The 26,257-nt window shown below is 46.6% G+C and overlaps 1 protein-coding gene and 1 pseudogene across 21 annotated transcripts in view; both read left to right on the top strand.

Moving 5' to 3' along the window:
- LOC144136224 (protein turtle homolog B-like) overlaps positions 1–26,257 on the top strand; it is an 873,939-nt gene that overhangs the window by 206,931 nt on the left and 640,751 nt on the right. The gene's annotated exons all lie outside the window — the stretch shown is intronic.
- Positions 18,402–18,579, top strand: LOC144095742 (U2 spliceosomal RNA; annotated as a pseudogene).

Raw genomic sequence — 26,257 nt, 5'->3', positions numbered from 1 at the left:
TCTATTCTCTTACTGCTTTTCAGGTGACTGCAGCGCCAACCCATTGTGAGGATGAATGTTCTCGATCGATCCTTTACATCGGATGTACTCTTCGTGCAATATAGTTCGCTAACTGCTTGTTTAACTCCTCATGCGAAGACGAAAAAAAAGAAGCACACGTACCCCGTCCATATGCCTAACAGTGCCAGAAAACGGACACCCCCGTTTTATTGGAAAGGAGAAACAGCAATGAGTTGGTTCCAATCTTTGGCAGGACGTTTACGAAACAAAGATTGATGTTCTTTTCTAATCTTGGTGGCCTTTCTGAAGCGGTCATTACTTTCTTCCGCACTTGAGCAACTTTAATGGCCTTATCTGCTATGATTTCCCTTACGACTTGCGCAAGTAAACAATAGATGGTTTCCTGTTGCGTATTTGTTCTGTTTCCGCTTTTCGGAACTCTGGGTATGCTCCACTCTATTCTTGCTTTGCTTCTTATATTCTCTAGGGCAGTGCTTGAGGCAGCTTGAGGTTGAGGCTGCCTCAGGGAGACAGCTTGAGGCAAACTTAGGAGTCACGGGTAAGAAGAAAGACATGGTTCCATCGCAGGGCTGAAATTGGATTTCCTTTTGTTATTTTTGGACTGTCAGAGATTTTTTTGTTGTTCTTAATATCCTGGTTGAATTTCTGGTTCTGCTGACCGAAAATATTTTCGTTCTTTCTCGCCACACGAGCAGTGTCTCACCAAAAACCACGCATGTTGTGCGTCGTACATTCCGCATTTCTTTGGAATCGTGTGTCTTATTTGGACGACGCGATCCAACTCGGTTGTGATTTCACTCGGGACTGGACGAGCAAACCAAGCTGTGGAGATAATTTCGCGACGGACGCAGGTAACCCTGGAGCATGCTCAATTCGTTTCGTTTGTCCGCGCACAGGTTCTCGCTGTCACGCCAGGCCAGCTGAGATGGAAGTTAGTTCCAGCCTCCGCATGAGGGACACGGTTGCTCCCGAATTGGCTTGGCTGCAGCCGCGGTGGCTTTCCGGGAAACCCGCTTTCCAAGCTTAGCTCGTGCAGGGGTCTCGCAGTTTGCAGACTGCGTCTGTGTTCATCTATCGGCAGCCTAGGAGATTGGAAGAAAGCATCTGTATACGTAGGAGAAAGGCAGGACGTCAAATTAAAGAAAGAGCATAGAAGAAGCTGTTCTTTCTGAAAAGCGCAAAAAAAAAAGAAAATATCTCTCACCTCCTTAGCGTCGTAAATCAGAGCTACATCCCAAAACAATCCCTGTTTTGGTAGCATAGAGAGCCTCAAGAAATTTTAGATTTTTTTTGCAGATAAGTTATATCCAAACGCTTTCTAGGAAGCCATAGTATTTGCTTTGTAGGCTCTAAATTCACTGTTGCTTAAAAGCTTTCTTTATTTAACTAGCTTGAAGTAACTTACGTTCTCGTTTGCGTTTACGGTGGAAGAGCAAAACTGAAGCCTCATTAAGAGCGTACGTTGTTGGGCTAGTCGGTCAATCATGGTAAATACAAGGGGGGGGGGGGGGGGGTACTGCGCAAAAAAGACAAGGACAAGAAGATAACACACAGATAACACAGTCGCGAGTCTGCGCCTGTTGTGTTATCTTCTTGTCCTTGTCTTTTTGTGCGCAGTACCCCCCCCCCCCCCTTTTATTTACCATGAAGCCTCATTCTACGTAATGGTGGCGCGTACTTTTGAAAAACCGTATCAGACCAGACAATGTTGCCCACCCGTAGCTGCACGGCTTCCTCTCAGTTTTACGTTCAGGACGGCACGCAAATGCGTCTGAGTCGTCGTATTTCTCTCAGCACCAACACATTTGGCCATAGTTTTGTCGCGACAACATTGTTGATTCCACGAGTGCTCCCAGAAAAAAAAAAAAATGTTGACAAAATTCTACGACACGTTCAGCGCCAGCGGGCAGCTAGGTAACTCGGACTGCTTTTAATGCTGTCAAGGTGACAAGACAACAAATATTGCGCGAGCGTTGATATCTTATCGCACCAGCATTCACAAGCCATCTGTTGACGTCAAAGAGAGATAGTACTGTGCGGCTCAAAGCAGGCCTCTGATTGCGTAATTTAGCTGATTGTGCGGATAATTTAACTATAATGATGTTTAAATTATGTTAAAGCACGCCACAATTAGTTTTATCCAAATACTTAGATTTTCGCGCAAATCAGTCAACAAATGGGATAATAACGATTCCCTGTATTGTGTGCACAACAGAATAGTAGTCGACGTTTCAGTTTAAGAAGCCTTTTTTTGTTTAAGCTTAAACTTGATTGCTGCCTCACGGTATTGCGCATGATTCTGCCACGCCGAAATGCTCAATTTTTGGCCTCACGTCATGCTTGCTGTGCTGAAGGCAATCAGAGAGCCTGTGCTAACACGTGGCGCTCGAACACTAAGCATGGCAACGAAAAGCGATCTTTAGCTCCTTGTGAGAAACCGCAAGTACATTCGCACCGACATTTTCTGAGACCTACGCCATTCTTGTTGTGGTTGAATGACTGCAAAGCCAAACTGATCGACGTAATATTTTCGTTTTAATGCAATGCATCTGACACGGTTCAAATACCTAGTCAGGCATGACCTAATATAGGCCTCTAGCGCTGCCGCCTTCATTGGATCTGTCAGCTCTAAGGCTGGCATAGCCGCCTCCATATATAGACATGGTAAGCGACAGCTTGCTGTACTCGCTGTTTCAACAGGAAGCCTCGGCCGCCGAGTGTGTACGCTCCTCCGCTCTCAATCGCCATCGACATTCCTGGCCTTCCTCTCTCTTTTGCCCTTTCTTCCCCTTCCATTTCTCGAAGCTCGCATTGGCTGCACCAGCTCTCCGCCCTTCCTTGTAAACAAACTCGCTCACCCGCAGGTTCTACTGCCACGAGGCTATATCCCCTTACAAGAAGCCGCGTACATCGGTCAATATCCGTCTGCTCATTTGCTGGCGGCTGCGCGTTCTCCCTCGTCTAAGCTGAGAGGACTGCTGCCAGGCATGTTTGCGCAGTCCGCTTCGGCGGGCCCACCGAACAGCCGGCATAATTAGTATGCGTGCTGCAGAACAATGGCGCTCGGGGAGGGAAAACAACAGACAGTGGCAATTTTCGGCGGCGTTAAGCTGGCATCCTCGCTGCCGCTCGCACCGCTCGCAGCGCCGCTGTAGATGTGAGCCGGCGGTGCTGCCCGCTAATCTTTTCGTCGGTCTAGCGTTATGACCTCTATCATGCTGAGTGCAGGCGGCCGCTGTGACAGAGTTGGAAGCACGCAGGCGTCCGCAGAAACGCAGTCCGTTCTCGGAAGCTTCGCTCTCGCCGTTGCTCCTGGCGGAGTGATATCACGTGAAATATCCGCGTCGGAACAGAAGGTCTTATTAGTGAGTTTTATAACAGAGGGACCCTGCAGGTAAGGGAGCTAGGGGAACAAAGGGATGCCAGTGCGCATGCGAAGAACAATAACCTCTATTCCCCTAACCATTAGGTTCCTCTTGTTCTAAAACTCGCTGTTATTAATGCCAAGTATGTGTTCCGTTCGTCAAGGCAGCATTTCCCTTTAGGCGAAAATGCAAGCAACACCCGCTCACTAACGATTTCGGCGAACGTTAAGGAACACAATGCCGTAAAATTTAATCATGTACATTTCACTATGACATGCATCATTGCAGGTTTGTAGTTTTTATAGGTGATAAAGGCCATCACTTATGGGCAATGTTGGCCGTCGCGGTGGCTGAGTGGTTATGGCGCTCGGCTGCTGGCCCGAAAGACGCGCATTCGAGCCCTGCCGCTGCGGTCGAATTTCGATGGAGGCGAAATTCTAGAGGCCCGTGTACTGTGCGATGTCAGTGCACGTTAAAGAACCCCAGGTGGTCGAAATTCCCGGAGCCCTTCACTGCGGCGTCTCTCGTAGCCTGAGTCGCTTGGGGACGTTAAACCCATAAACCAAACTTATGGGCTATGTTGGCACGCGATATTACAAGCAGTTGAGTGCGTGAAGCAGCCTTCTTTCAATCTGATACGCGCATACTATTATGACCTCTTATTTTTCATTATTCACACACATGACTGATTCATCATCCTTACAGCCGGCCTTCTCGTTACCTTTCTCGTCGTTTATTAATGTGGAACAAGCTTTGACTTAGAGATATGCCAAACATTCTTCAATTTCTTTTCCCCCTCTTATTTGTATTTTTCCATCCCGTCAAGGAAGAAGGGTTCAACGCATTAAGCCGTAAAACATTCCCGGGACATTTCCACAGTGGCGCCGAGACCACCACATGGGGCGTCCCGCCTCGGAAGCTATCTGCGACGGAATTCCGCTATTCATTTTCCCGCTTATCTGCTCTCACGCAGCCCGGCGCTTTTCCTGGAAACGGGAGACTGAGCTAAGGAGAAAAGCAGCTTTGGCTCTAAAGGAAGGGTGCCTTAAGCACTGACAGACTGGGGATAAATCTTTTTCAGCAGGCCTATGTTTGCTAGAAACGAAAACCATGTCGCCTAGTGCATGACATACAATAAGTTGGGCAAATGTGTGCAAACAGTTACCTGAAAAGCCTTGGTACTGTTGCAAAGTAGAATGCTGCATGCGGAACACTCCATTTAGTAATGCGCTATCCATCATCCACAATGCTGCAATAATGATATACCTGGTGCTGGAGTGATTGGGTACAATTGAAAGATGCTCGCGCGTACTTAACCTAGGCAACTGACAGTTGAACCGGGCCATTTCATTTTTGAAGCCGCAAGCCAGTTCATTTTTAACTAGTCTCACTGGTAATGGGGAAACACATACGCGTTCTTTAACCGCTAATCCAAACGAAGTACGTTTATCGTACTGCTTTTATCTATCTGGACACATGCGGAATGTGCAAAACGTATTCGAGGAAGGCAAGCAGACCCGCCGCGGTGGCTCAGTGGTTAGGGCGCTCGACTACTGATTCGGAGTTCCCGGGTTCGAACCCGACCGCGGCGGCTGCGTTTTTATGGAGGAAAAACGCTAAGGCGCCCGTGTGCTGTGCGATGTCAATGCACGTTAAAGATCCCCAGGTGGTCGAAATTATTCCCCTCCACTACGGCACCTCCTTCTTCCTTTCTTCTTTCATTCCCTCCCTTATCCCTTCCCTAACGGCGCGGTTCAGGTGTCCAACGATATATGAGACAGATACTGCGCCATTTCCTCCCCCCCCCCCCCAAAAAAAAAAACAATTATTATTAAGGCAAGCAGAACTAAATCTACAGCATCGACCTCGGGGTCTATTTCTCTGTGCCAGCGCTCACAGCGCATATTTGTCGTACGCCAGCGTTTCTACAAGCGGGCACGCGCACAGGTGTGATGTGATTGCATATATTTATGTTAATGTAGTTAGGCGGGCTATTCTCTATAACTGCATGGTTAACATAACAATGCACCAGGCCTGGACGGCACACACGAGTACCAGCTTGTAAAAGACACAAGCTTTTGAAACGCAAACAAACGATATGATTTGTATCATGGACGTAGGGCGTAAGGAGATGCCTTCTAGCAAGTTTCAGTCGCTCGCGTTGAGTAAAGTATAATTTAATATGTTTCTGACTGTTGTCCGAGGAGGCGCTGGGAATTTCTAGCCGCATTGAGTGACGGGAAGGGGCATTTGCGCCGATCATTTTGACGTCACCGAAACCAGTGGTTGCTCAAAGGAACAACCAGTGCTTGCCAGTGACGCTGACGTCATCAGAAACGGGGTAGTCCAGGTTGGCCGGTCAACAATCACGTCAAGGCGCACTTCAGTGCTGGCTCCACCCGAGACCAAAACTTCCGATACAAAATCGTTTGTGAATAATTATTTACGTTGCTCACTCATATTTGGAGCTCATTTTCATGATCATTAGGCCCGTGGGACTCTTTCAAGCCACAAAAACAGACACCGAAAAATTTTGTGGCTGTGCAGATATGAAGAATAGTGTAATGTTACAACCCTGCTGGGAAAACGTCGTTTGACCACTCGTTGACCCCACGAAAAAAGGATGTCTCTAGGAGCCTACCTGCGGAATCTTTCCAAGCTATTTAGGAGGAGGGTGGGGGAGGAGATGGCCTTCCCTTTGTCTGGTTCGCCGCGAGACGCGACCGACGATGGACAAGACGACGGAAGGATGAAGAGAACGGTGCCTTTCTTTAATTAGCCGTGTCTGACCAGAGCCGTCCCGACCGGAGAGAGAGCCCGCCGAGGTTGTAGCCACGGCGCCGTACCTGTTTTTGGATGGACACGTGCAGCTTGGGGCGAAGTAGCAGCGAGCCACCGAATCCTCCTCGCCCATTCCCACGGTGCCCCGCGTGCTATGTGCTGTGTCACTCTTCCGATCTGTGCCTCGTGTTGAATTGGCCACCACTTGGTGAAAGGGCGGAGCCTAAGAGTATTTAACAGGCGACCTGAGTGAGAACGATCGCTCTGGGCCCTGACGACAAGGCTCATCCAGTCGCTCGACGCTATGAACTTTTAATTTGTGACTCTTTGTTCTTTTCTAAATTATGTAAATAAGTTTCTTCAAAGTGCCAGTAAACGCGCTTGTTTTTTCGTTTCCCCAAACTTCAAGTTCCATCTTTCCTCAGCCCGAAGGTTCGGACAGGCTACCCGAAGAAGCCCGGGTTCGAGTGAACCCCTGCGCCACGAGAACTGGTGTCAGCGGTGGGATGCTGCTACATGACTCTTAACAGCCATCAGCTTGGGCTATATCATTCCTTATGGGAAAGTCGCTGAAATGTCTCTGCAAACCGCAGACAGTCATGATACGATCTGACTCCAAATCTGCACTAGGGCGTTTGCAACGCGGGACTCCCGTGGATAAATTTTTTTCCCCGATCTTTGACCTGTCTGAGGAAGCTGCAGCTGAAAGTATGTACAGTTTGCTTCGAGTGGCTACCACCTCAAGCTGTAGTCACTGGAAACACGGCGTAAGATCTTCTTGTCCAAGAAGCTCGGTTATACGAAACTTCAGTGGCTGTCGCAGAGGGCGAGCGCTTCGCAAAGCAGCTAGCTTTGCACATTTATTTACTTTGGCCGCTTCTCCAGCTCGCCTTCGAGAACCACTCTCTTATATCGTCTGCGCGCCAACTCCGCCCGTAAGTCGGTATGGCTGCACAGGACTCATCGTGTCACCTCATTTATGTGTGTTAGTGGTACTGTCGCTGGTGATGTGATTCACTTCTTTTTAGCGTGCCCACGTTTTTGTCACAAGCTTGAGGCACTCCTGTGCAACCTGAGGATAATTAACGTTGCAATGGACGATGTCTCTCGCATCGTGTACCCTTGGGGCTCAAGAACTGAGCTGCGAACAGTGATAAGAACACTCTTGATGTTTTTAGAGGACACTGGCCTTTTGAGACAGTGGTAGATATACACTAATTTAAATAATTGACTCAGGTGGAACAACTGCCGACGGCCCACTGTAAGGCCAATCCTCCTGTACATTCAAACCTCATCAACTTCCCTTAAAATGTTGACAAAAAATTGCCATCCAGCCGTGCAGAGGTCTGCTCTGGATATGGTATTTATACCTAAAGATGGTGCATTGCTGAGCAGTTCATGGGGATAATTGGAAGGATAGCTCCACTAGAGCACAATGAAGATCACTGCCTGCTTGAAAGCGTGCACCAAAGAGGAGTAGCATGGGGAAAATAGTTTGTTGGCAAGTGAGGCTGTGAAACCAGCTGTTATTTATTCTAGAATGAAGACAGGGCATGGGGCTACCTCTATGTCTCTCCAGTAGACTTAAGGGCAGAATAAAAATTGAAACGTGGAGTTCCAACGCTGCCTGACACAACAGGCTCCCCTCCGGACGCTCACACTATGAGACTACCTTGGACGTTATTTCTGCTGTAGAAACCAAGATCCGAGACAACCGGCTGTTAGTTTAGATGAGATGGCTCAAGGTCGTAGGAATAATCATGACGTGGCACATCAGTTAACTTGGGAAGAACTGAACTAGCGCAAAGTTTCCCGTGGGTGGGCAGCAAAACAACTTACTCCCAACTGCAGGAGTGCCCTATCGCCGCGTGTGAGGCGCTGCTACGATGTTTTAAAGCTGAAGAAAATAGCTGTCTAGAGCTTACCCTCACAGTAGACGAATGGTGGGTGCTCCATTTCTAGCCAGAGATTTAGGTAACAAGCTAAAAGTGGCGACATCCATCATTGCCGAAACCGAAGTTTCGAACAATACACTTGGTTGGCACTGATACTGACAGTATTCAGGGACTGTAGAGGGCCAATGATGCAGAACTAAATGACCACTGGACTTACTGTGAGCAGCGATTAGTACTGCGACCTGCTCAAGAACCATATGAAAGATGCACTCAAGTGTAAACGTCACGGCGTGCTGAGTTCAGGAGTGGTGTTGCAGCACTAAGACGTGCGGCCACACACAGCTCGTGGAACTTCGGCGAAGCTCAAAATTTGTTCCCTGGAGTCCGACGTGTCCCCCCTTCCTTCTCATCAAACTAATTTCTCTCTCCCGTGTACTGTGCGATGTCAGTGCACGTTAAAGAACCCCAGGTGGTCGAAATTTCCGGAGCCCTTCACTACGGCGCCTTTCATAGCATGAATCGCTTTGGGGCGTTAAACTGCCATAAACCATAAACCTAATTTCTCTCTCGTCGCCGATGGAGTGTATCCCGAACCCAGCCTCGATCTAGCGCCTAAAGATGATCACATCTTCGAGCCTCGATCTTAAGGGGGCGCTAGGTTAAGCACGGACAATGAGATCTAAGAAGTGGTACTGGCGTGGAAGCAGCGTTTAGCTTAAGAACTTATTTCTTTCGGAAAGAAGGCGTCGATGAAGCGGTGGAACACCTTTGTTGAACGCTCTTGGTACTATGTTAAAATGTGAATAAATACTTTCCAACTTATCTTTGCTTAAATTAGAGTAAAAAAAATTTTACACTCCCCCTTCTAGAGTTCTCCCAGTTGTAGACGAATGCAAAGCTTTGGTATGAAAGCATTGCTTTAGGAGGTCAAGCCTGCTCACCGAGTTTGCTTGAAGTTTGACCTTGCGGGGGACCTTGGGCAAGCCATAAATAAATAAATATTGCTGCGTCTTGGATTCGAACCCGCGACGGCGCGAACAGGTCAGCTTCGCTGGCCACTGCACGAGAGCACTAGGCTATAGCCGCATGCTTTTAAACATGGTATTTATTACGCTGAAAGTAATAATTAGCAGCAGTCTGAGTATTGAAAATATGTTATATTTCCATTAAATATTAACACAGTTTTAGGAAACGCCTCGAAAGACATCTCAAAAAGAAGAGCAACAGAGCCTTAGCCGGTAGGTAAGGCTGAGCACTACATTATGATAGAGTGCCACTCCGTTTCAAATCGCTCTATTGATACACTTTCCTGAGTTAAACAATCACTTAGCAGAAATGAGATTTCGTCGAAACAACTGATTTCTACTGCCGGTCCGTCACTGTAGTTTTCCGTAAGCTGTTTAGTCCAATAAAAAAAACATGTCAAGAAGTTTATCATTTTGCACTTCGGTGAGGTATCGAATGGTCATCCTTGTCATCATCGGCCTGACTACACCCACTGCAGGGTAAAGGCCCCTCCCATGTCTCTCCAATTAACCCTCTCATTTGCCAGCGGCGCCCAACCTATGCCTGCAAAGTTCTTAATCTCATCTGCCCACCTAACCTTCTGCCGCCCCCTTATGCGCTTGCCTTCTCTTGGAATACACTCCGTTACCCTTAAGGACCAGCGGTTATCTTGCCCTCGCATTACATGCCCTGCCCAAGCCCATTTCTTCCTCTTGATTTTAAATAGCATGTCACTAACTCGCGTTTGTTCCCTCACTTACTCTGCCCGCTTCCTGTCTCTTAACGTTACACATGTAATTATTTTTCCGTAGCTGCCTGCGCTGTGCTTAACTTAAGCTGAACCCCTTTCGCTAGGCTCTATGAACAAATAGATTGGTATGAGAAGTCAGATATCAGGATTATCAGAGGCGAAAGTTCAGAGATTACACGAAAATGCCCTTTTTTCTGAAGCGAATTCTTCACGGGCAATGTTTCCGTATGCAAGTTGTAGAAGAATATCTTAGTGCAAGGTGAAAGTAATATTTTTGGCACCCGTGTAAGGACATCATGTCCCTGGCAATCCAGAGTACATCGAGCGGTAAATAGGAGGACGGAAAAGCATCCGAATGGAATCTTTGTACAAGAGTTCTCAAGGCATTGAAAATAAGAACTGTGTTGAAAAATGAACTGCCAGTAAACGTACAGCAAAATATACCTCATGCATAAAACCCTGTAAACAAAGGACGGTCAGTGAAATTAGAGGACACAATCAGTGTTGGCAAAGCGTTAACTAAATTTGTCTGAAAAAAAAAAAAAACGCTCGAAGTATTGGGTAGGAAGTGTCACTAAGAAAAAAAAAGCAAAAATCGGGCAACAATCTTCCATAGTTAAAGATGGACTAAGCCTAGCCGACTCGCGCTGACAGGTCGGAAAAAGTAATCACGTCGCATCGGTTCCATGGAAGAACCGCAAACAAAGGTTGCAAAAAATATGATGAAAGCGATGAATAGAAATCCTGGTGCAGTGTATAATCAGGGAAAAATAATAATTTTTTATTGCTAGAAACAAGTTGCAGGCGGTAGCCTTGACGAATATTGACAGACCATGTGAGAGAAATGTCTGAGCATAGCGCTGTACAGCCGATACGCGATCTTTCGAATAGTTTTCACGGTGTCTGTACGCGCTTAATGATACACAGAGGCACTTGGGCGGTGTACACGTCGGTGGTCAAATGTTTAGGGAAATTTCTCTTTAACTGCGAAGTTTCTGTGGGAGCTCTGCATAACTTTCCTTTGTAGTCGCATCGCTGCGCATGGGTGGATGCCAATGAGTAGTTTCCACCCTAATTCCACGTATATGCCACGCCAGCAGATTCAGCTGGTGTAGATCCCCACAATCCAAACCACAGACCGCAACACTTGGAACGGTTCATATGGGCACCCGAAACTGTGCTAAACTGCTCAGTTAAGCGAACAACTCCATCCACGCTAGGCTTTTTTGCTCAGAAAAACGCCAGATCATGTGCATAGGCAAATACTTTGAGCTCACTATCTAGGATACGGAAACTTTGAATGCCACTACTCTACAGAATGTTCATAATATTTCGGCTCTAAGTGGCTATATTGGGCATCCCTATTGACAGACGAAAAGAGGGACACGGGTTGTGAAAGCGAACCATTCACAATCAAGCGAGTGGAGCAATTATTATAGCAAAGACAATCTTGTCGACAACCGAACCATGGTTATTGTGCTGTAAAAGTTACAACAGAAAATTGTGCATACATGATCAAAGGCCTTCGCAAAGTCAATTTGAAGCATTGCCAGCTGTTCCTGAGATTTGCAGCAAAACTGTAGAACTGTTCAGGCAGTATGTAGGTCAGTTTGAATGGAATGGCCCCTCAAACCATTTATCTGATGAGGTCTAATGAGAGCCGATCACGCTTCGTGTTAAACTGCAAAGCACTCTCGCGCTGTGCGTTGTACATCTTCTTCTTGATCAACATTCCACATTCCACAAGTGATACACAAGCTTCCACAAGCTTATGTCACGCTTATACAACCAATCTTGGAATACGCTAACATAGCCTGCTTTTCTTACACCAAAGATAACATTACAACACTAGAAATGGTGCAAACAAAATCTGTGCGCTTTATCTTCAACTGCTATCGTTGCACACATTCACCCACAAAAGTTTTACAATTAGCAGGCTTTCACACGCTGTCCAGCCGTGCGAATTACATCGTGTCAGATTTTTGTATTTACTACTTAATAACTCATTAATGATGCCCGGTACAGACTTTGTCTATATTAACCTTTCAAGAGCTACTCGGAACAAGCTTGCACTCACTCTTGAATAATTTTTTTGTTCCAATCATACCTTCCGATATTTATTTTTTCCACAAGTGGTCTGAGATTGCAACCAGTTGCACCCATCAATTACAGTTCATCCTGCCTTGGACAAATTTGTCAAGCTATCTCAGAGCTCTGTTCTCACATTTACTTCGATATGAATCTCTATTTTTTTCTTTTTACTGCTGTGCTTCCTTCAAAAGCATTTATGACATGCAAGTGCCATTCTTGTTTGATGACTTGATTCCTTTTTTTTGTGTACACCGGAGGAGTTCCCTTTGTAAATAAGTAAATAAATAAATACATAACACTATTACCAAACTAATATTCGCGCTTCGAGCTATGTGGCGGTTGTGACATGGAGATGTGCGCTGCATGCGTTGGCGGGGAAAACCTTGTGGCAGAAACACGGTAGTAGAGCAATACGTGTTGCCATTGAAAATATTGCTCCAGAAACGCGGCACTGGAGCATAGGCCACCGGCGTACATTCGGGAAATTGGAATTGACGATGAAAAAGTTGAAGACACGCATAATTGGCTCTCTGGGTCAGCAGACACCTCAATCACGCTTTCAGGTACTTGGCGGTGGAGTCCACCTGCAAAAAACTGTGCTTCGCCCAATATTTTGTGCTTCGCAATGCTAAGGTGACGACCAATTTTTTGCGTGTGCGTTCTAAGAGTGATTCACCGAGTGATTTAAACAAACACGAAATTCGTACACGCTCGTGAAGGCAGCCCTTTGCTTTGAGTTGGTCGTACAAGGGCAAGTTCGAGATGGTTGAAGTAATGTCGTTGTCGTCGGCGGTGCAGCACTCCGATGCGAAGGAAGCAAAATGACGTGTCTCTTGAAATGACGACTGAAAGATGAGAAACCTGCATCGAAACTGGTGCCTGTAGAAACAGCGAGAAAAATACAACGACGATGGAGAGGCGCAATTAAAGATGCTTTTCCGGGGTGCTCGTTTTCTTGCGCGGCTTTTAGAAGTTTAACAAGCACCACCCAGCCCAAACCAGAACATTAATTGCGCATAATAACCTGCATCAGACACCAGAAAGTAATGCATTGACGAATAAAGAACAATTTTTCTAGTTACTTCTTCTCAAAAACGTTGGTTAGCAACGTCTGTGTGTTAAACACCGAGTACTGCGCGCGTTGTGAGTGCATAAACTGTGCTCAACTACGAGTCGTCTACGAGCACCTGCATCTGGTGGCTTTCTCCTTACCTGCTGGGGCATGTGCGCAAAGCGTGCATGCAAACTCCCTTCTGATGTATGCTGTACGTGGCGTGAGCAACCGTACAGCTTGAGCAAACTTCCCTCTTTTAGTTCTTAAATCAGAACTAGCGATACGTCGGCAACCATTTTCAGCTCTATGAACTTTTTTTTTGCGCTTGCTGTTTATTTTAACAAGCTTGAGCATTAACCGCGAGAGCCAAGATGAACGACACATAACTTTAACGCTGTGCTTCATGTCCGCACCGAAAAAGTTCTGTGCACATAAATTGGACGAAAGCTTTCAGTGGCCGCATCGATACTTGCGCGCAGCTGGGCACCGATTGCATGTAATTTCGAGCGTATGTGAAAGCGTGTTGCAGAATATGAAGGCAGCGAACAAAGTTAAATAACCGGCAGCGATTAAGAAGTCCACATAATCACTTATATTCACAAGCTCTCGCATAATTTCAAAAGCATCGCGGCGAAGTGCAGCGTCACTGTGGTGTTCTTAGGCCCGTAAAAACTTCACATTGTCGGCACTGACAATCACAAAACCAAGGTTTCTGGAGGGCATTTTTAAGGTGTTCTTTTATAAGTTTCGCGGTGTCTCGGGGTTATGAACAAGGTTTTAATTTTTATTTGTTTGGAATTTTAGGGTAGATTCGGCTTCTATTGTTGTTATTATACCCTCGAATTATATCCTTGTTTAGCTTCTTCACTGTTTTGTTGTTTACTTGTAGCCTTCTTGGGCTGATGCGTGTTTTTGGCGCGTTATTGTTACTTGGCGACATGGGCTTTCTTGCTAACGACGCACGCGTTTTTAGATCGATTCGAAATCTCTCGTTGGCACACTGCTAGTTGTAATTATTTTGTTTAGGACGTGAGGCATTTGCGTGTTTGTTTCGCAGACCAATGGTTTATTTCCATAATATGTTTTTCTGTACTATGAGCGCGCCTAGTGCTCATATCAATCAACATTTTTACAATTTTTGTCCTTGTTCACACGCCTGGCCGTCTTGAGAACTTTGCATACACTTGACGTCTTTGATTGTAAGTTCGCCGGTGAGGACGCTTATGTACGGCTTGTCCGGGTTTGCGAATTACCGTAGGACGTCTCCACTTGCCCATATCGTAAGCGTTCTTTCTACTCCCTCGTCCCTTGCGCGCAGCAGAAATATTGCGGCACAAATGGACCAGGCAGCCCGACAAGTTTTAATGCGGCGAAGAATGGTTCGGAAGATCTCTACTGAAATAGGAGCAGAGAAAGTACGCTCATTAACAAACAAAAATCTTGTGGCGTGTACAGGCAGGGCATACCTGAAAGGAAAAAGGAATGGCCTAAATGAATTCTGTTGGGTATCAATGTCAGTTATTTAAAAAGCCCGTCCAATACCGCCCCTCATACAAAAGAAGCTGAATGAACGAAAGTGGCTTCCATATTTGCTTTTCGCACTCAGTTAAGTCGCAAGAGCTGAATCGGAAATTATTTTATGTAATCTTTGTCGTTGCCTTGTCCCAATCTTGATTCATTTAGTTTCTCATCCCTATGATGTATGCTGTCGGGCGAAACTAATGAAGACAGTGGGCTCAAACGGCAGCGACGCCTCACATTAGTTGATTAAAATTTGTCGGCGACTCTAACATCGCTGGCCATCTCATTTCATCACCGCCTCTCAACGGACGGAAGAATAAAAAAGCCAAGTCGAAAGCGAAGCACAAGCACCAGCATCCCAGACCTCTCTCGTCCAGAGACGTGCCGCATGGTTCGCAGTGTGGCAAACGAGCGGCGTCCCTCGGGTCTCTCAGATCATGGTTGCCGCGGGACGGAAATAAAACAGGCCGTTATTAATTGCGCCACGACCGCCGTTTCCACCACCATGCTTTCTCCCCTCCACTACCAAACAGACCCCCCAGCGTTGCGAGCCGCGCCTATGCGCAGGTCTGGCAAGTCTACGCAGCGTCCACTCTGTACCGCATCGTCACGGTTATAACCGGCCTCTCTTTCTGCCGGATTGAAAGGAAAGCTCCTGCAAGAAGGCTCCAGTGCTGGTCTCCTGGTCACCGCCGAAAAACGGATGTTCTGTGCTTAGGTACAGAACTGTGTATTGCAAAGAAAAAGCCACGAAAGAAGAGATGTTTGCTCTCCTGATTGTGCGCCTGTACGTTATTCAATAGATCGGAACTATACCATGGATCACATCTACTAGTCGAACGGGAATCAGCTGCTATAGATAAGATTCTTTGGTCAATTCCGGCGAAGTAGATTGCTCCATAATGTTGCAGCCCAAATTCTGACTTACGTGCAGTGCCCCTACACTGTAACTGCGTAGCGTGACGCATAGCATTGAATCGTCCCTTGTGCGCTTTCGTGCCCTCGCTTTTTACTCAGACACACTGGGACATGATTTAAACTTAATGCACTTTGGATCGCTGCTCTTCTGCCGGGGACTACTGCCTCCGAACCCAGGATGATATAAATATTCCGCTTTGATTATTTTATTTCTTGCCTTTCGCCATAGTGCAACGTACCGCGCTCTCATTATCGCCGCGATCAAGCGGCCGGCGAAGCAGATATCCATTCTATTCCATGAAGGATAACGTTAGAACTGAACAGAGTAAAATAACTCTTTTACTACTGCCCAGGATGTGGATGCACAGAACGAAAAACATTTCCGCGCATCTGGAGGTCCCTGCCGTCTCCTGTCGAGAGCGGTCTTGGCGAGTCCCTTCTCGCTGGCAGCGTCGGCTATAGCACTTTCCGTTCCTTCGATTTGGTACGGGGAGCGACCCCGTTTCAGTGCTTTGGCTCTCCGCATCCGCCACATAGGTCAGCGCTGTTTGTTTGCAAACATAGAGGCGTGCTAAAAAATTGCCGGTGGTTTAGCTCTGGCTACACCTGGAGTTACGCGATAGCTACAGCTGGCCGCGTGGAACTTGCTTAGTTGAATTGCAGTCTTTCGCCGCTCCGTTTTGCTGGGCGTTCCTTCATCTTCGTCCCACTTGACACGGCGCATGCGCACAGCTGTTGCAGCTCGGATTCGCCAGCGCGCCGCGCCGCGGCAGCAGCAGCTGCTCTGCACAACGTGACCGCATCACGTGGCTGGTCAGGTGACCAACCACGTGACCGTGGCGGCGCCGCCACGCTGAAGGATCGAAATGGTATCGTAATGTAGCTATCGCTGCAAAAATTTATGAGCTGAACGACAACACGCCAGCTTCTTAATTCATCGTGAACGTCGCTTCTCACAGCCAAGGCAAAGCAATGGAAATCTGCTGCACAGATGCTGCTGGAGAAGCAACCCTACCACCACGAAATAGAATCGCCATGTCTAGTATTGCTCCCAGTCACGGGCCATCAGCTGATGCAGGGAGTAAATTCAGATTAGAGCCCCCCCCCCCCCCCCCCTCTCCCCTCGCGCTCTATTGAAAGGAAACAATAATCCTGCTGGCTTTTCCCTGAAAGCGTTGCATAGAAGATCCTGGAGAAGGGACGAAACTTTTCAACACTTTCAGACAAACGAGAAATATTGCCATTATTAAGGCGAAAGCCTTTTTTGGCTCATCAGTGGCGTGCATGGAAGTTATAGATGGAACTTGTCCGCAAAAGTGTCCGCACATACTGTGAATCATAAGTTGTATGGTAATTCAAATAAAATGTAAAAGCTGATTAAGCAGCAGTTGATACTAGTTATATTTCATTTTATTAGGGATAGTTAGTATATAGAAAGTAAAAACTAGTGATATATAGTGATAATGATAGCTACTGATAGTGACAGTTAGTGCTAGAGATAGAAAGTGGTAGTGATGGTAGTGATAGTGATAATAATAGCTGCCGATAGGTATAGTTATTGCTAAAGATATTGACGGTAGAGATATGTCTACTGATAGTGATAGTGATGATAGCTACTGATAGTGATAGCACTAGAGATAGATAGTGATTGTGATATGAGAGTAAGCGAAAGTGATAGTTGGTACAGTGATGGTAATGATAGTGATAGTCGGTGATAACGATGATGATGATAGTGGTGATTATAGTTCTGGTGATGATAGCGATAGCAAAATATGGACGTGGGTTTGACTTCGGTGAAGGCCGTGGATTCGAGTCCCGCGCGATAGCCATGAAAGTCGACATAGCTTGTTGTCTTGGAAACAAACGTCACAACAGCCATGGACTTCGACATAGTTAAACCTACTCCCCATAACATAAATATGAAAACGGGAGAAAGAGAGGAAAGGGAAAGGCTTTCGCATTTCCACTCCTAAGCCGAGTTAAGTGCAATCCTGGACGTTTTTTGCGCTTCGATTAAGGACACTCTGTAGTGCCCAGACAGCGTTGCAGTTGTCTAGTGCGCGCCTAAAAACCACTACCGTCAGCCGCTTGGCCAGCGTGGCTTCGGCACAGCGCGCAAGCTCATTGCTATAAGCGCCGGTAGGTGGCGTGAAAGAGCACTACGGTTTCTACAGATGCACCTGAAGAACGCTTAGTCCTCTCGCTAGGCTACGTGCTAGGGCTCTGTGGCCGGCACGGAAATCATAGGTTGCCTGTAATCGATTCGTAGTGGGTAACCATTGATTGCTCATTGGGCAATCATTCGTGAAATCTGCTGCATCCCGCATGCAATCTGCTACGTCTTGGGCATGCGGTGAAATTTTGTGCCTTTTCCAAAGGAAAAATAAGAATCATCGCTAATTGTGCGATACATCACTGCTAAACACGTGCCCACGCCATCTCATGACACGGCCACGCTGGACCAATCACAGATCCAGGAGAGAGAGCAAATAGACTGTGTAAAAGTTCGAGGAGCGGAGTCGATATGAATGAAATGCGCTACATCCACAGTGTACAGAGAGCTAAACTCAGAGGCGCTCGAGTGCCTTTCTGTTGAAACAATACAACTGTTCAATTGGAATTATTTTCAATTTTGATTCTTCGATTCCTTTGTCGTTCATTGAAGTGATGCCATGCTCCAGTCGTGTGAACGATCTGACAGTCGGTGCGGATAATGCTTGAGATAAAATAAATTGCAACGACAGAATCATAGGTGGCCCCATCTTGGTGAAAAGTATTTTAGCGACTGAATTTGTTTCCTATTGCGCACTTATGGCAAACCCGTGTCGGGTAAAGAGAACCCTGTTTCTCACCTGGTACCTTCTCGTTCCTCTAGAAATGTTACATTACGTCTGAGAAGAACACCACCTTACCTGGTTACTTTTGAGACAGAGAGTATACGTACCGTAACCTGGCGAACGAACACATACGTATTTATGAGAATCTTTCTTCAATCTTGAATCTTTCAATCTTTCAATGTTTCTGTATTAATCTGATTTAATTTCTGATATGGGTCCCATTTGGACTCAATATATTAAACTTATTTTTGGAAATGCGGCGGAGTGCGTGAAGCTTGCTTCATCTCCGCGCCACGGGTCGGCCCGGTGTTGCACTGCCTCTGGGATCGGCCCGAGACATGATAGCGCGCGTCTTTTCTTTCAATCTTTCCTCTCCTATCTCTTTCAACTCTCCTACTTTCAGCACGTGGCAGCGATTGTGTCTCAGCTTGAGCCAGTGGGCAGGCCCGTGCACTTTTCTTTTTCTTCCTTCCTGACAACAACAGCAAGCAAGCAAGTATGTATATATGAGTGTCTGAAATGGTGGTGTTTTGCTTGCTGTGTGGGTTTTATGGGCGCTTGATGACGTCACCCTATATTTATTGCCATCGGTGGGATTTTCTGTGCCATCCGCTATTACGCACAATAACGCACTAACATACACGCGCCGCCGGATTTCCTCGTAATGGGACTAATAATGCTTCCGCATTAAAAAGTTGGCATATTCCCCGGATACCATACCCGCCTAGATGTCCGATATTCCAGAAGGTGGTGCGGTGCATATCGGGCTGCGCCTCTTGGATGTGCGCTTATACGATACAGTGCCGCGCAGGCGCGTTCCACGGACGGGGGATTCCCCGGACGGAGCATCGCGAATCGACTCCCGCCGCGCAGGGGTGGGGCGCCGTTCCTGTCGTGCGCCCGGGAAGAGAAAGGCAGGAACGCGACGTAACTGGGCTCTTCGGAAATCCGAGTCGAATTAATGACCGAGCGGAAAACGCGTACAACGGGGCGGGGCCGGCGGCGCCATAATTGCTGCACTCGTTGTAGAGAGGGGGACAGGCGAGGCTTTGTCGGCAAACGCTTTTGTTCATGCACCGAGCTCTCCCTCCTGGAATTCCTTCGGGTTCCTCTGCTACAAACTAGCCTGCTGCCTTTAACTGGGCCGCCGTCAGTGCCCAACTGCTCGGGCGGGTATTGTTTTGTGATAAATGGCTTCGCAACTCGCTCTCAAAACGACCGTGCAGCGCATAGAGAGCTTCACTGCGTAGCACAATTTGTTGTAAATAGAAATAGAAGATCAAGGGCGGTATAAAGCATCTTTTTATAAGTTCCTTACTGGCTGGGGCACATGACTTCAGCCGAGGCGATCGCCCCTGCGCTTAACAGTCAGCAGTTACGCAGAACTGGCGCGGAAGTTCTGTTCTCTTCACTTGTAAAGCTCGGTAACTGTGTGCGAAGGTAAGTTCCGAAGGAGCGTCACCTAAGCACTACCCCGTAAAACACCGTGAACCATTTGCACCGTGTCAGGCAGGGGTTGTGTACAGCATTCCTTTGTCTTGCGGCAAAGTGTATACGGACAAACTGGAAGATGTTTTAATGAACACTTGCTTGAGCATCCCAACGACGTACAAAAATGTAGCCATAAAAGGCCACCTTGCTGCGCACTGCAGGTTGTGCAGAGATTGTAATACCAAGCTTTCCGATGCACGGGTCGTTAGTAAATATAAAGAAAAGGACACCAGAGAAATCGCTGAAGATTTCCTAATAAAAAAAGCAGGTGAGGTATGTGTGAGCACCTCCTCTGTATATTTGACGGAAGAAGAACTTGTGTATTTGGCCGAGCGCGTGAATTGATATCGACACAGCTATCATCACAGAGTCAAGCGTGTGTTTTGTTTGTGTGAATATTTGTGTTTTTCCTTGCACCTTGCTATAAAAGGCGAACTCGTGCAATTCTCTACAGTTGCAGTAGAGCGCCTTGTCCACATTTTTTCTCAAGTTCGTCCTGTCCACTCTTGCGCCTTGTATCATCCACTCAAAGCGCCTGCCTTTTGCAGACCGTTCTGAGGTACTATCGGCGACAAAAGTCTGTAGGACGCAGAAAAACCCATCTAGGCCCACAGGTGTCACGCCTGCCAACGAACATCTGCTTTCACTGCGCCACATTGGAGCGCATGAGTCCGAATATCACTCTCGCAAGTTTGGCTTTAATAAACTGCCCAATAACGGAGCTATCGTATTTTGTTCCCGAGTGCGCGTCCTGGAGACTTTTGTTCAAAATAGCACAAATGTAGCTTCTACGTCAGTCAAAAAAATTACAAAACTGATTGTACACCTTGCGGCACGTAACGAAGGGACGCATACGCGGAGCACTTCGCTTTTGGGAAGGCTCGAGATTGTCCGCACAGATGCTGCCGTACGATCGGCTTTAGGTTACCGCCGGGCCGAAAAAACCAGCCTCATCCCCAGATCGCCTGCGCCGTCGTTACGCAGAAATTTGTACGTGTTGAGGGCGCACTGAAGTCGTCCTATGATGCGTTGCACGTCACTACAGCTTTAACAGCGCTGCAAAACATATTGAATCGTAACATAGCTGGCCGCTGCGAGCTCCAGCTCGCACAGATGTTAGTTAAGTGTGACCGGCACACCCGCGCACGGATGCAAATCGTACCGTGCTGTTGTAAACGTTGATGAGACAAAGTGCAGCAGCCGAGGCTAACGTGTTTGGGGAATTGAGTTCGTGAAAAGGCAGCAGGGGAGAGTCAAGGGTCATCTGTCAATTAACTATGAGGACCTTGACTACGAAGTACGCCGGGAAATTACTGAGAGGCGAGACAGATTATTTATAACGCGGTGCAACCCTCCTTTTAAAGGCTCAATCGTGGTGAAGAAGAGCATCACACTATAAGACGTCTCATCTCAATCTCTGTTTTTAGTCTAAATCTACATAGAGAACCATTGCATTCATCTCATATCATCAGTGGAAAGAAGGGCGAAAATGGCAATGTGGGTTCTTTTTAGCCCATACTCCACCGGTTGTCATGATTATAACGCCAAAAACAAATGATGCCTTGTTAAGTTTTCGGCACCAAATACCGCGAACGGTCTCTGAGATCTCATCGTCGTATTCGAATTTTGCTAGTTTAAACTCGAGCGCATCATGGTAAATTGGATTATGGGGGTTGTGTTGGTACGGTCTCCGTGTTACATAGTAGACCTTACGGGGTGAATATTTCAACCATGGTTTTATCTAGTGTGTGATCGTAGGAGATAAAGTGAAACGAATTCCCTGAAAGGGAAGGCACTTTTTTGGCCGCACAAGTCAGCCGCCATCTATTTATGGCTTTTTTAGTATAAGGATCTATCGAAAAAGCAATTAGTGCGGAAGATTATACACAAAATTAGGTACCCTAAATGCCCCAAGTTGAGCCAATACTTCGACTGTGTTACCTGATTTTTCACCCAGGATATATATTGAGGCATCATCTCTGCGCCTATACCTAGGTAAACCTCGAATGAAGAAACCGCATTGCTAACAGCGGCCATTTTGCTGACGACCAAGATTATCTGTTCCCTTGCCAGAGCACTACCAATCCTGTTCCTATGACAAAGCCTTCTCCTGTTGCCTCACAACTCGGTAAATAACGAATGATAGCGCCAACTAGGTTGCCATTAATTGTTCCTCTTATTTAGATCTGTTTGGTGCTTAGCTGACAGAAATAGAAAGCCACAACCTCTGCTCTAGTCATGAATACGCTCCTGACTTTTGCGCTTTGTTTAATCTTGGAGAGAGTATGTTAAGCAACCGTTGTGGTTACAGGATTTAAAAGCAAGCGGAATTGCATGAATTATTTCAAATGCCCTGAGTACACCGATAAAATCTGAATCAAAATGTTTTTTTTTCTATTCATATGCACAGGTTTTGTATATTTTGATTCCTAAAATTTCTTATGAAGAGCTGGTTCTAGATGCACCCCCTTAATGAAAAGGCTTACCACGCATGCCGTCTTCGCCAAATTTATTACGCTGGCATTTTTGGTGTTTACACGCAACAGTGTTCTGATTTTTCTATTTTCTTCCTCGCTGTGTATAGCCAGATGGATGTTTTTTTTGTGGCAATCTTTCCTACTCTTCCATCTTTACAGGGCAGACAAAAACAAGAAAAAAAACATTCATTTCGTACTTTCTGCCATTCTGAAATGCTGAAACTTTCCTAAACATTATTCAGTGATTCAAATACTTTTCTGCATTTCTGTAGAGCAAGAAAAATCCGGCTTGCAAAATTAAGCTGCCCGACGGCCCGCCTGATTTATTTGGAGACTGACCTTGCTCTGGTAATTTTTATTAGCTCAGTTAAATATTTATCAGCATTTGGGCAACGCTGGCATGTTTTTATGAGTGCACTTCTTACCTCGCGTGAGATGTCAGATTTATTCAGTCGTGTGCGATTATTTTGCAAGCTTGCTTTTGTCATTCGTTGGAGACTGAGAAAAGGTGTGTGCAGCTGTTTGGGGTTTGGGTAGCTGTATTTTCTCATGTTGGCGGCCGACAGCGTTTCCTGTCACGGGCGGTGTCTGAAGTACTCCGACACGTGGTGTGCTTATAAGAGCCAGATGACGAGCGAACCTGTGGTGCTCTAATGCTCTCTATAAAAAACAACGTAAAATAAAAGTAGAATTTTTTTGCCACGTTTTTCAACAGAGGTACAAGCTACTAAAGTAGAATGGTACACATCCAGTCAGTGTATTTCTTTAGAAGCGGTTTATTCTATGAAAAAAGCAATATACTTATAGGAATGCAGGCTTTCCTTCAGGAAAAAAGCCACAAAACTGGAAATACTTGCTGCAAAATTGTAATTCTAGTTCAGTTAAAAAATAGAGAATGGGGAAAAAAAGACAAGAATTTGATATGAACTATGCATTGCAGCACTGAGGGCTTGGATCTTAAATATGTCTAAAAAGAATGGCATGAATTGGGTCTACCCGGCGCCCCTAAATAGTTCCATGTTGGGTAGTATTTTATGAAGTTCGCTGATCACTTACCAAGGTCGAAAAAAGAAACGATGATTCGGGAGCGCTACGGCTCCCTTGTTCACATTGAGGCAGCCGGCGGGCGTTTCCAGGTTCTTGTAGCGCTTAGAAGCGTTTTTAGTGAATTGGCATAGATAACATGCAAGGTGCGATCGTTTTCTTTAAGTGCGTTAGGCGTTGTCTGGATGACCAGTGACTAGAGGTTTAGGTGGGCTGATATATTCTTTTCCGTTGTCGGTATCTTCGCTTTGTCCTAATTAATCTCGTGGCCACTTCACATGTTCGGCGATTGCTTTAGACTGTGTAAAGCGTGTGTCTTAGGCCATAAAGGCTTTCAAAGGCAGCAGTAACTGGAGGTTTTCATGAAGGCCCATTGTCCTACGTTGGGCTCAATATAGCTAGCGGTATTAAAGGGATTCCTAGGCACTGTATGCTGTGAAAACCTGGCTGGATTGGGTAGTCGATTTCCCTTTCGTGCGCTTCTATCTTGTCCTCTAGTGAAAAGAAAAAGTCTGTTATCACAGTTTGACTTATTGCTCACGTGACAACAGAGCTGGAATGCCGTCATAAAGTAATTCAAGGAGTCCTGATATATCTCTTTTACTGGTGGAATGTCGTCACATGTCGATTATCGGAGGGGCAAAACGCAGGGCACTGATGGAAAAATTGTACCGGGCGGCTCGCGAAACGGACACATGAGCATCAACCTGAGCTGCAGCAGCGGAACCTCGCCTTCCACGCTCCCTCGGGAACGGTGAAGACCAAGCGGCGTTTGTGCCGCCCCTAAGGCGGCGTGCACGGCGAAACGTCGCCTGTATTGTTTTCGCCGGACTGCCAGCCACGTGATGGTCGAACACGCCGAACAGAATCTGCGAGAACGAAACACCGTTAGACGCCCCCAGCAAGGTAGCCGCGCTGTACGTGGTGCGATTGCGCGGGCCGCTGGGCAAAGGCCACGTGGCTGGCTTCGATGGCTGTCGTTTCTCTCTTGCGATTTTTGTCTTCTCCTCCATGGCCTAAGATACAAAGTTTCGAGATTATAACAGCAGAATATCGAGGACGATCAAAGCGGCTGGCGCGAGACGACCGCAGCAGCGCTCGCGGGCGGCAATGTCTCCCATTCGGCCATCCTGCACAGGCCGGGCCCCTTGTGCGCGCTGAGTCTCTTATCCTAGTGACCTGAACCAATTGGAGCGCTGCCAGTCTGGTTCACAGCCACTTGGAGACAACATGACGCAGCGACGTGCCGCGTGTTGCTTCACTTTGTTTCCGAACCACGAACGCGGGGCAGCCGCGCGGCGGCGCCTCTCGATGGCTCTCATAGCACTGATATTGTGCCAGACCTATAGCGTTACCATTCGGGAGCTGTTTTGACATGATTGCAGTCGATTCTTTGATGAAATAACGAATTAACTCGTGTGAAAAGTGCAAGATACTGTCGTTTGGCAATCCTGCGGTGTTTCAATTCAATTCTATTCGCTTATTTTCCAGAGTGGTGCAAACACAAACTCTGAATGGTCCCCTGGACTAAAACTTGCAATAAGAAATTTGACAATAGTCCAGGGGCCACCTTACAAGACATCAGTCGACGCAGATTAGGAACAAAAGAAACTGCACTCATCAAAAATCACATTGAAAATATATGGGCAATAAAGCAGGTCTCAAAAGCGTACATACGCACGAAACAAACAGTGAGACAATAAAAAAAAGAAAAATAATTTGATGATATGGAAGCACACGGTCAAAGGACAGTTAGTCAGTTTAAAACTAAGACAAGATACAAGAAATCAGGGCGACACGTCAGGGTTCAGTTGAGGTTACAGAAATAAATTTTAAATCCTTTCGTCGATAGAAATACTCATTTGAATATTTGTTTAGAAGTGATGGAACATTATGCTTTAATGACTGAAACTAGTTTTGGGTGCGGAAATAGAGAACTAGCCAGCGTGTGTGTGTGTGTGTGCGGGGGGGGGGGGGGGCGATGAACAGGAAATCGCCGCAAGTGGCGATGAACAGGAAATAAGTAATTTACAGATGTTTCGGAGGTTCGAATAGTGGAAGCACGAAGCGAATGAGATCGAATGGCAAATACTGTTCGGAAACTATCCGAAATTTAGAACATTCTGGCATCTCTAGTTTTGATGAAATATCCTGCCTGACTTTTGCCAACACTGAGCAAAATATAGCATCACCACGTTGTTATCCCTGCCTGCGTCACTTTTTCTCCCCAATAGCGACTTGCTCAAAGTTTATGACCCTTTTACGACAGCCCCAGGTGGCTATATTTTTTGATGCTGGGTCCATAAAACGGTACATGAGTGAGATAGTAGCGGCATACGGTATGGCAGCTGATTGGTTCTTATTGCTTGTGCTCACCTCCAGACAGCACGTGCACGAAGAAGTAAACAGCAAGTTCGAGATGTATACGCCAAGTACAACAAGGTCGCACAGCTTCGCGCAAAAGCACTGATTTTTGGTGGCTCGTCTATTAAAAGGCTCACGCACACAACAGGCCCATCCTAGCGCGGGAAAACCGCCGCCTTTTGTGCTGTAGCCTCGCCAGCCCAGACTTCATGTTCAACACGCAGGGAGCTGGATTGTATGCAGTGAAAGGCAATGACAAAATGATGTGGAATAACCAGTTTCGCGTGTACGCTGTGGTTGTTTCATTAGAGATTTTAAGAATGCAGGGTTACTGTTAGAAGATAAGGCGGGCACACCTATCATACTTGGCTTTATTGCTGCTATCATGCTGTATGGTTTGAATGAATGAATTTGCGGAATCCAGTTAAAAAACAGGCCAGGATTCTCCGTTAGCATCTTCACTTGCCTGATGCGAAAGTGAAAATACCATAGCAAGGAGACAGACCACGCCCAATGACCACTTCCCTATCTGCGCTGGCGGAGGGAGGAACAACATAATGACAAAACCCGAAAACGTATTCACAACGCGCGCAAGGAAAGACAAACGCATTGCAACTCTAGACAGTTACTCAAGTTTGCTGC

The sequence above is a fragment of the Amblyomma americanum genome, chromosome 6, assembly GCF_052857255.1.
Source record: "Amblyomma americanum isolate KBUSLIRL-KWMA chromosome 6, ASM5285725v1, whole genome shotgun sequence".
NCBI lineage: Eukaryota > Metazoa > Arthropoda > Arachnida > Ixodida > Ixodidae > Amblyomma > Amblyomma americanum.
This window is presented reverse-complemented; position numbering and strand designations above follow the sequence as displayed.